This window comes from Hyla sarda, unplaced genomic scaffold, assembly GCF_029499605.1.
Source record: "Hyla sarda isolate aHylSar1 unplaced genomic scaffold, aHylSar1.hap1 scaffold_346, whole genome shotgun sequence".
NCBI classification, from domain to species: Eukaryota; Metazoa; Chordata; class Amphibia; order Anura; family Hylidae; genus Hyla; species Hyla sarda.
Genome location: NW_026610219.1, coordinates 90,346 through 104,887, shown reverse-complemented (window position 1 = coordinate 104,887; position 14,542 = coordinate 90,346). Strand labels below are relative to the sequence as shown.

Genomic DNA, 14,542 nt, shown 5'->3' with positions numbered 1-14,542 from the left:
ATATATATATATATATATATATATATATATATATATATATATATACGCGCACACACACACATATATATAAACGTATTCTCCGTTGAGATATTGCAGCCGCTGCTGTGTCCAGGCCCAGGAGCCTTAGCACTGTGCTGTGATGTCACTCAATACCACTGACATCACTAGGTGTAAACAACATCTCTCCTTTGCTGTGTATGTGACTATGGAGCTGTTTGGTGATGTCGTCTATTATGGCCTTCATAGAAGCAACAGGAGATTGTTGCATCCATCTAGAACCCTCAGAACTACAGTGCTATGATGTCACTCACTTCCACAGGCCTTGCAGAGTGTAAACAACAACAACCCAGCTTTGTTGTGTATGTAACCATAGGGATTTGTGATGTCACCTAGAACCTTCACAGCAGCGACAGCTTTATGAGGAGCATCAGCACTGCTCTGCCTGAGCAGAACCATCACCGCCATAGGTTGTCAAATAACCCGGATTTAACCCACACAGGTAAGTCCAATGGGGTGCAGGCATGTCCTCTATGCTTACAGCTTCCCGTGGGTGTTGGTTTGATACCGTTTGGGGACAGCCAAGGAGGCATCTGCAGGCAACAAAGGTAGGTGTGTGCTTGTGTGTGTGTTTCCTATGCAGATCCTAAGCCCAGTGTCACATGCAAGTAGGAGGAGTAAGAAGGGTTCCTGGCAAATCCGGGTTATGGATTGCATTTAAAAAGGCCCCGTGGGAGTGCAATGGGCCCCTGTCTTGCTGCTTAGCAATAATGGTATGGGTTTAGGTTCTGCTGTGTGTACTGGTGGTTGACTGCCCCCCAGCCCAGAGTGTGCATGGAAAATTGTCTGGCAGCCTCCCTGACAGCAAGCAGTGATAGTGCCCATGAAGGGGACCTTGTTGGGCCCGCCCCTTTCACGGTTATCGCTTCTCGGCCTTTTGGCTAAGATCAAGTGTAGTATCTGTTCTTATCAGTTTAATATCTGATACGTCCCCTATCTGGGGACCATATATTAAATGGATTTTTGAGAACGGGGGCCGATTTCGAAGCTTGCTTCCGTCGCCCTATGCATTGACCCGATATGGCAGTATCTTCGGGTACAGTGCACCACCCCCTTACAGGGTTAAAAAGAAAGATTCCTACTTTCATTGCTACCTGCTTGCTGGCTAGCCAGCTAGCCAGCCCTGTGGGCCTTGCTGCTGCTGCTGCAGCCAAAAAACAAAAGGTGGTGCTGCTGCTGCTTCTGCTGCTTCTGCTTCTGCTTGTGTCTGGCCGCTGTTGGAGCGTCCAGGCACAGGACTTCTGCTGCTGCTGACTAAATGGCCTCCTTAATTGGATCATTTGAGTAGCCAGCACACCTGTGCAGGTAGGGCATGACATGATAGGCAGCTGCCTTGATAGCGGGTGGGTGCTGAATGTTCCTAATTGACAAAATAAGATTAATGCTTATGAAGAAATATAAAATCTCATCCCTTCCCCAATATCGCGCCACACCCCTACCCCTTAATTCCCTGGTTGAACTTGATGGACATATGTCTTTTTTCGACCGTACTAACTATGTAACTATGTAACATAACATGGGGGGGGTCTCCTGGCTGTTCACACAGGTGTGTCATTGCTGTACATTGACCATGCATTGCTTCTGTGGTATTGCAAAGGCAAAGACAAATGCTTCCAGCCATCCATTGCACTAATGGATTGGTCATCAGCTGGCTGTCTATGTCCCGCATCAATATAGACCAAAGTACAGAGGGTTAGGCTATGCTATTGTGCACCTACCTGATGCATCAGAAGGTGCGAGGCCCTTGCTAAATTCTGTGCACAGACTTTGAGATCTATACTTTAGACTGTATCTAAACCTGCTCCAACATGGACTGACATTCTGGCCTACTTTCAGCCGATGCGACTTGTCTGTCGCTGAACAGTCGCTTTTTATGTATTCAGCACCTATGTATAATGTTGTAAAAATGCTCTAGAAGCTAAAGTCGCAGAAATGTCACACATATTTGGCCTGCAACTTTCTGTGCGACAAATTCAGACAGGAAAAATCAGTATAAATCCTTAGAAAATTATCCCCCAGTGTCTCCATCTGCTGGCGGTATTGAATAAGCATTGCTGCACTGATGGGGTATGCATTAGACGAAAAAAAAGAAGAAAAAGAAGAATAATACGCCCAGAAAAGAGGCGAAAAGGAGAAAAACGTAAAAAAACGTGAAAAAAAAGTAAGAGGAAGAGAAGGGAAAAAAAGGTGGAAATGGGTTTAAAAGTGATTTCGGCGGAGAAATATATATATATATATATATATATATATATATATATATATACGCGCACACACACACATATATATAAACGTATTCTCCGTTGAGATATTGCAGCCGCTGCTGTGTCCAGGCCCAGGAGCCTTAGCACTGTGCTGTGATGTCACTCAATACCACTGACATCACTAGGTGTAAACAACATCTCTCCTTTGCTGTGTATGTGACTATGGAGCTGTTTGGTGATGTCGTCTATTATGGCCTTCATAGAAGCAACAGGAGATTGTTGCATCCATCTAGAACCCTCAGAACTACAGTGCTATGATGTCACTCACTTCCACAGGCCTTGCAGAGTGTAAACAACAACAACCCAGCTTTGTTGTGTATGTAACCATAGGGATTTGTGATGTCACCTAGAACCTTCACAGCAGCGACAGCTTTATGAGGAGCATCAGCACTGCTCTGCCTGAGCAGAACCATCACCGCCATAGGTTGTCAAATAACCCGGATTTAACCCACACAGGTAAGTCCAATGGGGTGCAGGCATGTCCTCTATGCTTACAGCTTCCCGTGGGTGTTGGTTTGATACCGTTTGGGGACAGCCAAGGAGGCATCTGCAGGCAACAAAGGTAGGTGTGTGCTTGTGTGTGTGTTTCCTATGCAGATCCTAAGCCCAGTGTCACATGCAAGTAGGAGGAGTAAGAAGGGTTCCTGGCAAATCCGGGTTATGGATTGCATTTAAAAAGGCCCCGTGGGAGTGCAATGGGCCCCTGTCTTGCTGCTTAGCAATAATGGTATGGGTTTAGGTTCTGCTGTGTGTACTGGTGGTTGACTGCCCCCCAGCCCAGAGTGTGCATGGAAAATTGTCTGGCAGCCTCCCTGACAGCAAGCAGTGATAGTGCCCATGAAGGGGACCTTGTTGGGCCCGCCCCTTTCACGGTTATCGCTTCTCGGCCTTTTGGCTAAGATCAAGTGTAGTATCTGTTCTTATCAGTTTAATATCTGATACGTCCCCTATCTGGGGACCATATATTAAATGGATTTTTGAGAACGGGGGCCGATTTCGAAGCTTGCTTCCGTCGCCCTATGCATTGACCCGATATGGCAGTATCTTCGGGTACAGTGCACCACCCCCTTACAGGGTTAAAAAGAAAGATTCCTACTTTCATTGCTACCTGCTTGCTGGCTAGCCAGCTAGCCAGCCCTGTGGGCCTTGCTGCTGCTGCTGCAGCCAAAAAACAAAAGGTGGTGCTGCTGCTGCTTCTGCTGCTTCTGCTTCTGCTTGTGTCTGGCCGCTGTTGGAGCGTCCAGGCACAGGACTTCTGCTGCTGCTGACTAAATGGCCTCCTTAATTGGATCATTTGAGTAGCCAGCACACCTGTGCAGGTAGGGCATGACATGATAGGCAGCTGCCTTGATAGCGGGTGGGTGCTGAATGTTCCTAATTGACAAAATAAGATTAATGCTTATGAAGAAATATAAAATCTCATCCCTTCCCCAATATCGCGCCACACCCCTACCCCTTAATTCCCTGGTTGAACTTGATGGACATATGTCTTTTTTCGACCGTACTAACTATGTAACTATGTAACATAACATGGGGGGGGGTCTCCTGGCTGTTCACACAGGTGTGTCATTGCTGTACATTGACCATGCATTGCTTCTGTGGTATTGCAAAGGCAAAGACAAATGCTTCCAGCCATCCATTGCACTAATGGATTGGTCATCAGCTGGCTGTCTATGTCCCGCATCAATATAGACCAAAGTACAGAGGGTTAGGCTATGCTATTGTGCACCTACCTGATGCATCAGAAGGTGCGAGGCCCTTGCTAAATTCTGTGCACAGACTTTGAGATCTATACTTTAGACTGTATCTAAACCTGCTCCAACATGGACTGACATTCTGGCCTACTTTCAGCCGATGCGACTTGTCTGTCGCTGAACAGTCGCTTTTTATGTATTCAGCACCTATGTATAATGTTGTAAAAATGCTCTAGAAGCTAAAGTCGCAGAAATGTCACACATATTTGGCCTGCAACTTTCTGTGCGACAAATTCAGACAGGAAAAATCAGTATAAATCCTTAGAAAATTATCCCCCAGTGTCTCCATCTGCTGGCGGTATTGAATAAGCATTGCTGCACTGATGGGGTATGCATTAGACGAAAAAAAAGAAGAAAAAGAAGAATAATACGCCCAGAAAAGAGGCGAAAAGGAGAAAAACGTAAAAAAACGTGAAAAAAAAGTAAGAGGAAGAGAAGGGAAAAAAAGGTGGAAATGGGTTTAAAAGTGATTTCGGCGGAGAAATATATATATATATATATATATATATATATATATATATATACGCGCACACACACACATATATATAAACGTATTCTCCGTTGAGATATTGCAGCCGCTGCTGTGTCCAGGCCCAGGAGCCTTAGCACTGTGCTGTGATGTCACTCAATACCACTGACATCACTAGGTGTAAACAACATCTCTCCTTTGCTGTGTATGTGACTATGGAGCTGTTTGGTGATGTCGTCTATTATGGCCTTCATAGAAGCAACAGGAGATTGTTGCATCCATCTAGAACCCTCAGAACTACAGTGCTATGATGTCACTCACTTCCACAGGCCTTGCAGAGTGTAAACAACAACAACCCAGCTTTGTTGTGTATGTAACCATAGGGATTTGTGATGTCACCTAGAACCTTCACAGCAGCGACAGCTTTATGAGGAGCATCAGCACTGCTCTGCCTGAGCAGAACCATCACCGCCATAGGTTGTCAAATAACCCGGATTTAACCCACACAGGTAAGTCCAATGGGGTGCAGGCATGTCCTCTATGCTTACAGCTTCCCGTGGGTGTTGGTTTGATACCGTTTGGGGACAGCCAAGGAGGCATCTGCAGGCAACAAAGGTAGGTGTGTGCTTGTGTGTGTGTTTCCTATGCAGATCCTAAGCCCAGTGTCACATGCAAGTAGGAGGAGTAAGAAGGGTTCCTGGCAAATCCGGGTTATGGATTGCATTTAAAAAGGCCCCGTGGGAGTGCAATGGGCCCCTGTCTTGCTGCTTAGCAATAATGGTATGGGTTTAGGTTCTGCTGTGTGTACTGGTGGTTGACTGCCCCCCAGCCCAGAGTGTGCATGGAAAATTGTCTGGCAGCCTCCCTGACAGCAAGCAGTGATAGTGCCCATGAAGGGGACCTTGTTGGGCCCGCCCCTTTCACGGTTATCGCTTCTCGGCCTTTTGGCTAAGATCAAGTGTAGTATCTGTTCTTATCAGTTTAATATCTGATACGTCCCCTATCTGGGGACCATATATTAAATGGATTTTTGAGAACGGGGGCCGATTTCGAAGCTTGCTTCCGTCGCCCTATGCATTGACCCGATATGGCAGTATCTTCGGGTACAGTGCACCACCCCCTTACAGGGTTAAAAAGAAAGATTCCTACTTTCATTGCTACCTGCTTGCTGGCTAGCCAGCTAGCCAGCCCTGTGGGCCTTGCTGCTGCTGCTGCAGCCAAAAAACAAAAGGTGGTGCTGCTGCTGCTTCTGCTGCTTCTGCTTCTGCTTGTGTCTGGCCGCTGTTGGAGCGTCCAGGCACAGGACTTCTGCTGCTGCTGACTAAATGGCCTCCTTAATTGGATCATTTGAGTAGCCAGCACACCTGTGCAGGTAGGGCATGACATGATAGGCAGCTGCCTTGATAGCGGGTGGGTGCTGAATGTTCCTAATTGACAAAATAAGATTAATGCTTATGAAGAAATATAAAATCTCATCCCTTCCCCAATATCGCGCCACACCCCTACCCCTTAATTCCCTGGTTGAACTTGATGGACATATGTCTTTTTTCGACCGTACTAACTATGTAACTATGTAACATAACATGGGGGGGGTCTCCTGGCTGTTCACACAGGTGTGTCATTGCTGTACATTGACCATGCATTGCTTCTGTGGTATTGCAAAGGCAAAGACAAATGCTTCCAGCCATCCATTGCACTAATGGATTGGTCATCAGCTGGCTGTCTATGTCCCGCATCAATATAGACCAAAGTACAGAGGGTTAGGCTATGCTATTGTGCACCTACCTGATGCATCAGAAGGTGCGAGGCCCTTGCTAAATTCTGTGCACAGACTTTGAGATCTATACTTTAGACTGTATCTAAACCTGCTCCAACATGGACTGACATTCTGGCCTACTTTCAGCCGATGCGACTTGTCTGTCGCTGAACAGTCGCTTTTTATGTATTCAGCACCTATGTATAATGTTGTAAAAATGCTCTAGAAGCTAAAGTCGCAGAAATGTCACACATATTTGGCCTGCAACTTTCTGTGCGACAAATTCAGACAGGAAAAATCAGTATAAATCCTTAGAAAATTATCCCCCAGTGTCTCCATCTGCTGGCGGTATTGAATAAGCATTGCTGCACTGATGGGGTATGCATTAGACGAAAAAAAAGAAGAAAAAGAAGAATAATACGCCCAGAAAAGAGGCGAAAAGGAGAAAAACGTAAAAAAACGTGAAAAAAAAGTAAGAGGAAGAGAAGGGAAAAAAAGGTGGAAATGGGTTTAAAAGTGATTTCGGCGGAGAAATATATATATATATATATATATATATATATATATATATATATATATATACGCGCACACACACACATATATATAAACGTATTCTCCGTTGAGATATTGCAGCCGCTGCTGTGTCCAGGCCCAGGAGCCTTAGCACTGTGCTGTGATGTCACTCAATACCACTGACATCACTAGGTGTAAACAACATCTCTCCTTTGCTGTGTATGTGACTATGGAGCTGTTTGGTGATGTCGTCTATTATGGCCTTCATAGAAGCAACAGGAGATTGTTGCATCCATCTAGAACCCTCAGAACTACAGTGCTATGATGTCACTCACTTCCACAGGCCTTGCAGAGTGTAAACAACAACAACCCAGCTTTGTTGTGTATGTAACCATAGGGATTTGTGATGTCACCTAGAACCTTCACAGCAGCGACAGCTTTATGAGGAGCATCAGCACTGCTCTGCCTGAGCAGAACCATCACCGCCATAGGTTGTCAAATAACCCGGATTTAACCCACACAGGTAAGTCCAATGGGGTGCAGGCATGTCCTCTATGCTTACAGCTTCCCGTGGGTGTTGGTTTGATACCGTTTGGGGACAGCCAAGGAGGCATCTGCAGGCAACAAAGGTAGGTGTGTGCTTGTGTGTGTGTTTCCTATGCAGATCCTAAGCCCAGTGTCACATGCAAGTAGGAGGAGTAAGAAGGGTTCCTGGCAAATCCGGGTTATGGATTGCATTTAAAAAGGCCCCGTGGGAGTGCAATGGGCCCCTGTCTTGCTGCTTAGCAATAATGGTATGGGTTTAGGTTCTGCTGTGTGTACTGGTGGTTGACTGCCCCCCAGCCCAGAGTGTGCATGGAAAATTGTCTGGCAGCCTCCCTGACAGCAAGCAGTGATAGTGCCCATGAAGGGGACCTTGTTGGGCCCGCCCCTTTCACGGTTATCGCTTCTCGGCCTTTTGGCTAAGATCAAGTGTAGTATCTGTTCTTATCAGTTTAATATCTGATACGTCCCCTATCTGGGGACCATATATTAAATGGATTTTTGAGAACGGGGGCCGATTTCGAAGCTTGCTTCCGTCGCCCTATGCATTGACCCGATATGGCAGTATCTTCGGGTACAGTGCACCACCCCCTTACAGGGTTAAAAAGAAAGATTCCTACTTTCATTGCTACCTGCTTGCTGGCTAGCCAGCTAGCCAGCCCTGTGGGCCTTGCTGCTGCTGCTGCAGCCAAAAAACAAAAGGTGGTGCTGCTGCTGCTTCTGCTGCTTCTGCTTCTGCTTGTGTCTGGCCGCTGTTGGAGCGTCCAGGCACAGGACTTCTGCTGCTGCTGACTAAATGGCCTCCTTAATTGGATCATTTGAGTAGCCAGCACACCTGTGCAGGTAGGGCATGACATGATAGGCAGCTGCCTTGATAGCGGGTGGGTGCTGAATGTTCCTAATTGACAAAATAAGATTAATGCTTATGAAGAAATATAAAATCTCATCCCTTCCCCAATATCGCGCCACACCCCTACCCCTTAATTCCCTGGTTGAACTTGATGGACATATGTCTTTTTTCGACCGTACTAACTATGTAACTATGTAACATAACATGGGGGGGGTCTCCTGGCTGTTCACACAGGTGTGTCATTGCTGTACATTGACCATGCATTGCTTCTGTGGTATTGCAAAGGCAAAGACAAATGCTTCCAGCCATCCATTGCACTAATGGATTGGTCATCAGCTGGCTGTCTATGTCCCGCATCAATATAGACCAAAGTACAGAGGGTTAGGCTATGCTATTGTGCACCTACCTGATGCATCAGAAGGTGCGAGGCCCTTGCTAAATTCTGTGCACAGACTTTGAGATCTATACTTTAGACTGTATCTAAACCTGCTCCAACATGGACTGACATTCTGGCCTACTTTCAGCCGATGCGACTTGTCTGTCGCTGAACAGTCGCTTTTTATGTATTCAGCACCTATGTATAATGTTGTAAAAATGCTCTAGAAGCTAAAGTCGCAGAAATGTCACACATATTTGGCCTGCAACTTTCTGTGCGACAAATTCAGACAGGAAAAATCAGTATAAATCCTTAGAAAATTATCCCCCAGTGTCTCCATCTGCTGGCGGTATTGAATAAGCATTGCTGCACTGATGGGGTATGCATTAGACGAAAAAAAAGAAGAAAAAGAAGAATAATACGCCCAGAAAAGAGGCGAAAAGGAGAAAAACGTAAAAAAACGTGAAAAAAAAGTAAGAGGAAGAGAAGGGAAAAAAAGGTGGAAATGGGTTTAAAAGTGATTTCGGCGGAGAAATATATATATATATATATATATATATATATATATATATATATATACGCGCACACACACACATATATATAAACGTATTCTCCGTTGAGATATTGCAGCCGCTGCTGTGTCCAGGCCCAGGAGCCTTAGCACTGTGCTGTGATGTCACTCAATACCACTGACATCACTAGGTGTAAACAACATCTCTCCTTTGCTGTGTATGTGACTATGGAGCTGTTTGGTGATGTCGTCTATTATGGCCTTCATAGAAGCAACAGGAGATTGTTGCATCCATCTAGAACCCTCAGAACTACAGTGCTATGATGTCACTCACTTCCACAGGCCTTGCAGAGTGTAAACAACAACAACCCAGCTTTGTTGTGTATGTAACCATAGGGATTTGTGATGTCACCTAGAACCTTCACAGCAGCGACAGCTTTATGAGGAGCATCAGCACTGCTCTGCCTGAGCAGAACCATCACCGCCATAGGTTGTCAAATAACCCGGATTTAACCCACACAGGTAAGTCCAATGGGGTGCAGGCATGTCCTCTATGCTTACAGCTTCCCGTGGGTGTTGGTTTGATACCGTTTGGGGACAGCCAAGGAGGCATCTGCAGGCAACAAAGGTAGGTGTGTGCTTGTGTGTGTGTTTCCTATGCAGATCCTAAGCCCAGTGTCACATGCAAGTAGGAGGAGTAAGAAGGGTTCCTGGCAAATCCGGGTTATGGATTGCATTTAAAAAGGCCCTGTGGGAGTGCAATGGGCCCCTGTCTTGCTGCTTAGCAATAATGGTATGGGTTTAGGTTCTGCTGTGTGTACTGGTGGTTGACTGCCCCCCAGCCCAGAGTGTGCATGGAAAATTGTCTGGCAGCCTCCCTGACAGCAAGCAGTGATAGTGCCCATGAAGGGGACCTTGTTGGGCCCGCCCCTTTCACGGTTATCGCTTCTCGGCCTTTTGGCTAAGATCAAGTGTAGTATCTGTTCTTATCAGTTTAATATCTGATACGTCCCCTATCTGGGGACCATATATTAAATGGATTTTTGAGAACGGGGGCCGATTTCGAAGCTTGCTTCCGTCGCCCTATGCATTGACCCGATATGGCAGTATCTTCGGGTACAGTGCACCACCCCCTTACAGGGTTAAAAAGAAAGATTCCTACTTTCATTGCTACCTGCTTGCTGGCTAGCCAGCTAGCCAGCCCTGTGGGCCTTGCTGCTGCTGCTGCAGCCAAAAAACAAAAGGTGGTGCTGCTGCTGCTTCTGCTGCTTCTGCTTCTGCTTGTGTCTGGCCGCTGTTGGAGCGTCCAGGCACAGGACTTCTGCTGCTGCTGACTAAATGGCCTCCTTAATTGGATCATTTGAGTAGCCAGCACACCTGTGCAGGTAGGGCATGACATGATAGGCAGCTGCCTTGATAGCGGGTGGGTGCTGAATGTTCCTAATTGACAAAATAAGATTAATGCTTATGAAGAAATATAAAATCTCATCCCTTCCCCAATATCGCGCCACACCCCTACCCCTTAATTCCCTGGTTGAACTTGATGGACATATGTCTTTTTTCGACCGTACTAACTATGTAACTATGTAACATAACATGGGGGGGGGTCTCCTGGCTGTTCACACAGGTGTGTCATTGCTGTACATTGACCATGCATTGCTTCTGTGGTATTGCAAAGGCAAAGACAAATGCTTCCAGCCATCCATTGCACTAATGGATTGGTCATCAGCTGGCTGTCTATATCCCGCATCAATATAGACCAAAGTACAGAGGGTTAGGCTATGCTATTGTGCACCTACCTGATGCATCAGAAGGTGCGAGGCCCTTGCTAAATTCTGTGCACAGACTTTGAGATCTATACTTTAGACTGTATCTAAACCTGCTCCAACATGGACTGACATTCTGGCCTACTTTCAGCCGATGCGACTTGTCTGTCGCTGAACAGTCGCTTTTTATGTATTCAGCACCTATGTATAATGTTGTAAAAATGCTCTAGAAGCTAAAGTCGCAGAAATGTCACACATATTTGGCCTGCAACTTTCTGTGCGACAAATTCAGACAGGAAAAATCAGTATAAATCCTTAGAAAATTATCCCCCAGTGTCTCCATCTGCTGGCGGTATTGAATAAGCATTGCTGCACTGATGGGGTATGCATTAGACGAAAAAAAAGAAGAAAAAGAAGAATAATACGCCCAGAAAAGAGGCGAAAAGGAGAAAAACGTAAAAAAACGTGAAAAAAAAGTAAGAGGAAGAGAAGGGAAAAAAAGGTGGAAATGGGTTTAAAAGTGATTTCGGCGGAGAAATATATATATATATATATATATATATATATATATATATATATATACGCGCACACACACACATATATATAAACGTATTCTCCGTTGAGATATTGCAGCCGCTGCTGTGTCCAGGCCCAGGAGCCTTAGCACTGTGCTGTGATGTCACTCAATACCACTGACATCACTAGGTGTAAACAACATCTCTCCTTTGCTGTGTATGTGACTATGGAGCTGTTTGGTGATGTCGTCTATTATGGCCTTCATAGAAGCAACAGGAGATTGTTGCATCCATCTAGAACCCTCAGAACTACAGTGCTATGATGTCACTCACTTCCACAGGCCTTGCAGAGTGTAAACAACAACAACCCAGCTTTGTTGTGTATGTAACCATAGGGATTTGTGATGTCACCTAGAACCTTCACAGCAGCGACAGCTTTATGAGGAGCATCAGCACTGCTCTGCCTGAGCAGAACCATCACCGCCATAGGTTGTCAAATAACCCGGATTTAACCCACACAGGTAAGTCCAATGGGGTGCAGGCATGTCCTCTATGCTTACAGCTTCCCGTGGGTGTTGGTTTGATACCGTTTGGGGACAGCCAAGGAGGCATCTGCAGGCAACAAAGGTAGGTGTGTGCTTGTGTGTGTGTTTCCTATGCAGATCCTAAGCCCAGTGTCACATGCAAGTAGGAGGAGTAAGAAGGGTTCCTGGCAAATCCGGGTTATGGATTGCATTTAAAAAGGCCCCGTGGGAGTGCAATGGGCCCCTGTCTTGCTGCTTAGCAATAATGGTATGGGTTTAGGTTCTGCTGTGTGTACTGGTGGTTGACTGCCCCCCAGCCCAGAGTGTGCATGGAAAATTGTCTGGCAGCCTCCCTGACAGCAAGCAGTGATAGTGCCCATGAAGGGGACCTTGTTGGGCCCGCCCCTTTCACGGTTATCGCTTCTCGGCCTTTTGGCTAAGATCAAGTGTAGTATCTGTTCTTATCAGTTTAATATCTGATACGTCCCCTATCTGGGGACCATATATTAAATGGATTTTTGAGAACGGGGGCCGATTTCGAAGCTTGCTTCCGTCGCCCTATGCATTGACCCGATATGGCAGTATCTTCGGGTACAGTGCACCACCCCCTTACAGGGTTAAAAAGAAAGATTCCTACTTTCATTGCTACCTGCTTGCTGGCTAGCCAGCTAGCCAGCCCTGTGGGCCTTGCTGCTGCTGCTGCAGCCAAAAAACAAAAGGTGGTGCTGCTGCTGCTTCTGCTGCTTCTGCTTCTGCTTGTGTCTGGCCGCTGTTGGAGCGTCCAGGCACAGGACTTCTGCTGCTGCTGACTAAATGGCCTCCTTAATTGGATCATTTGAGTAGCCAGCACACCTGTGCAGGTAGGGCATGACATGATAGGCAGCTGCCTTGATAGCGGGTGGGTGCTGAATGTTCCTAATTGACAAAATAAGATTAATGCTTATGAAGAAATATAAAATCTCATCCCTTCCCCAATATCGCGCCACACCCCTACCCCTTAATTCCCTGGTTGAACTTGATGGACATATGTCTTTTTTCGACCGTACTAACTATGTAACTATGTAACATAACATGGGGGGGGTCTCCTGGCTGTTCACACAGGTGTGTCATTGCTGTACATTGACCATGCATTGCTTCTGTGGTATTGCAAAGGCAAAGACAAATGCTTCCAGCCATCCATTGCACTAATGGATTGGTCATCAGCTGGCTGTCTATGTCCCGCATCAATATAGACCAAAGTACAGAGGGTTAGGCTATGCTATTGTGCACCTACCTGATGCATCAGAAGGTGCGAGGCCCTTGCTAAATTCTGTGCACAGACTTTGAGATCTATACTTTAGACTGTATCTAAACCTGCTCCAACATGGACTGACATTCTGGCCTACTTTCAGCCGATGCGACTTGTCTGTCGCTGAACAGTCGCTTTTTATGTATTCAGCACCTATGTATAATGTTGTAAAAATGCTCTAGAAGCTAAAGTCGCAGAAATGTCACACATATTTGGCCTGCAACTTTCTGTGCGACAAATTCAGACAGGAAAAATCAGTATAAATCCTTAGAAAATTATCCCCCAGTGTCTCCATCTGCTGGCGGTATTGAATAAGCATTGCTGCACTGATGGGGTATGCATTAGACGAAAAAAAAGAAGAAAAAGAAGAATAATACGCCCAGAAAAGAGGCGAAAAGGAGAAAAACGTAAAAAAACGTGAAAAAAAAGTAAGAGGAAGAGAAGGGAAAAAAAGGTGGAAATGGGTTTAAAAGTGATTTCGGCGGAGAAATATATATATATATATATATATATATATATATATATATATATACGCGCACACACACACATATATATAAACGTATTCTCCGTTGAGATATTGCAGCCGCTGCTGTGTCCAGGCCCAGGAGCCTTAGCACTGTGCTGTGATGTCACTCAATACCACTGACATCACTAGGTGTAAACAACATCTCTCCTTTGCTGTGTATGTGACTATGGAGCTCTTTGGTGATGTCGTCTATTATGGCCTTCATAGAAGCAACAGGAGATTGTTGCATCCATCTAGAACCCTCAGAACTACAGTGCTATGATGTCACTCACTTCCACAGGCCTTGCAGAGTGTAAACAACAACAACCCAGCTTTGTTGTGTATGTAACCATAGGGATTTGTGATGTCACCTAGAACCTTCACAGCAGCGACAGCTTTATGAGGAGCATCAGCACTGCTCTGCCTGAGCAGAACCATCACCGCCATAGGTTGTCAAATAACCCGGATTTAACCCACACAGGTAAGTCCAATGGGGTGCAGGCATGTCCTCTATGCTTACAGCTTCCCGTGGGTGTTGGTTTGATACCGTTTGGGGACAGCCAAGGAGGCATCTGCAGGCAACAAAGGTAGGTGTGTGCTTGTGTGTGTGTTTCCTATGCAGATCCTAAGCCCAGTGTCACATGCAAGTAGGAGGAGTAAGAAGGGTTCCTGGCAAATCCGGGTTATGGATTGCATTTAAAAAGGCCCCGTGGGAGTGCAATGGGCCCCTGTCTTGCTGCTTAGCAATAATGGTATGGGTTTAGGTTCTGCTGTGTGTACTGGTGGTTGACTGCCCCCCAGCCCAGAGTGTGCATGGAAAATTGTCTGGCAGCCTCCCTGACAGCAAGCAGTGA

The 14,542-nt window shown here is 46.0% G+C and overlaps 6 non-coding genes across 6 annotated transcripts; all 6 read left to right on the top strand.

Moving 5' to 3' along the window:
- Positions 1-918: 918 nt before the first annotated feature.
- LOC130331172 (U2 spliceosomal RNA) lies at positions 919-1,109 on the top strand. The gene has a single exon (XR_008874122.1). It is a non-coding gene; the product is annotated as a U2 spliceosomal RNA (small nuclear RNA).
- Positions 1,110-3,193: 2,084 nt separating this feature from the next.
- Positions 3,194-3,384, top strand: LOC130331171 (U2 spliceosomal RNA). The gene has a single exon (XR_008874121.1). It is a non-coding gene; the product is annotated as a U2 spliceosomal RNA (small nuclear RNA).
- A 2,085-nt stretch (positions 3,385-5,469) lies between these two features.
- On the top strand, positions 5,470-5,660 carry LOC130331170 (U2 spliceosomal RNA). The gene has a single exon (XR_008874120.1). It is a non-coding gene; the product is annotated as a U2 spliceosomal RNA (small nuclear RNA).
- A 2,092-nt stretch (positions 5,661-7,752) lies between these two features.
- Positions 7,753-7,943, top strand: LOC130331169 (U2 spliceosomal RNA). The gene has a single exon (XR_008874119.1). It is a non-coding gene; the product is annotated as a U2 spliceosomal RNA (small nuclear RNA).
- Positions 7,944-10,031: 2,088 nt separating this feature from the next.
- Positions 10,032-10,222, top strand: LOC130331165 (U2 spliceosomal RNA). The gene has a single exon (XR_008874117.1). It is a non-coding gene; the product is annotated as a U2 spliceosomal RNA (small nuclear RNA).
- A 2,089-nt stretch (positions 10,223-12,311) lies between these two features.
- LOC130331164 (U2 spliceosomal RNA) lies at positions 12,312-12,502 on the top strand. The gene has a single exon (XR_008874116.1). It is a non-coding gene; the product is annotated as a U2 spliceosomal RNA (small nuclear RNA).
- Positions 12,503-14,542: the final 2,040 nt, after the last annotated feature.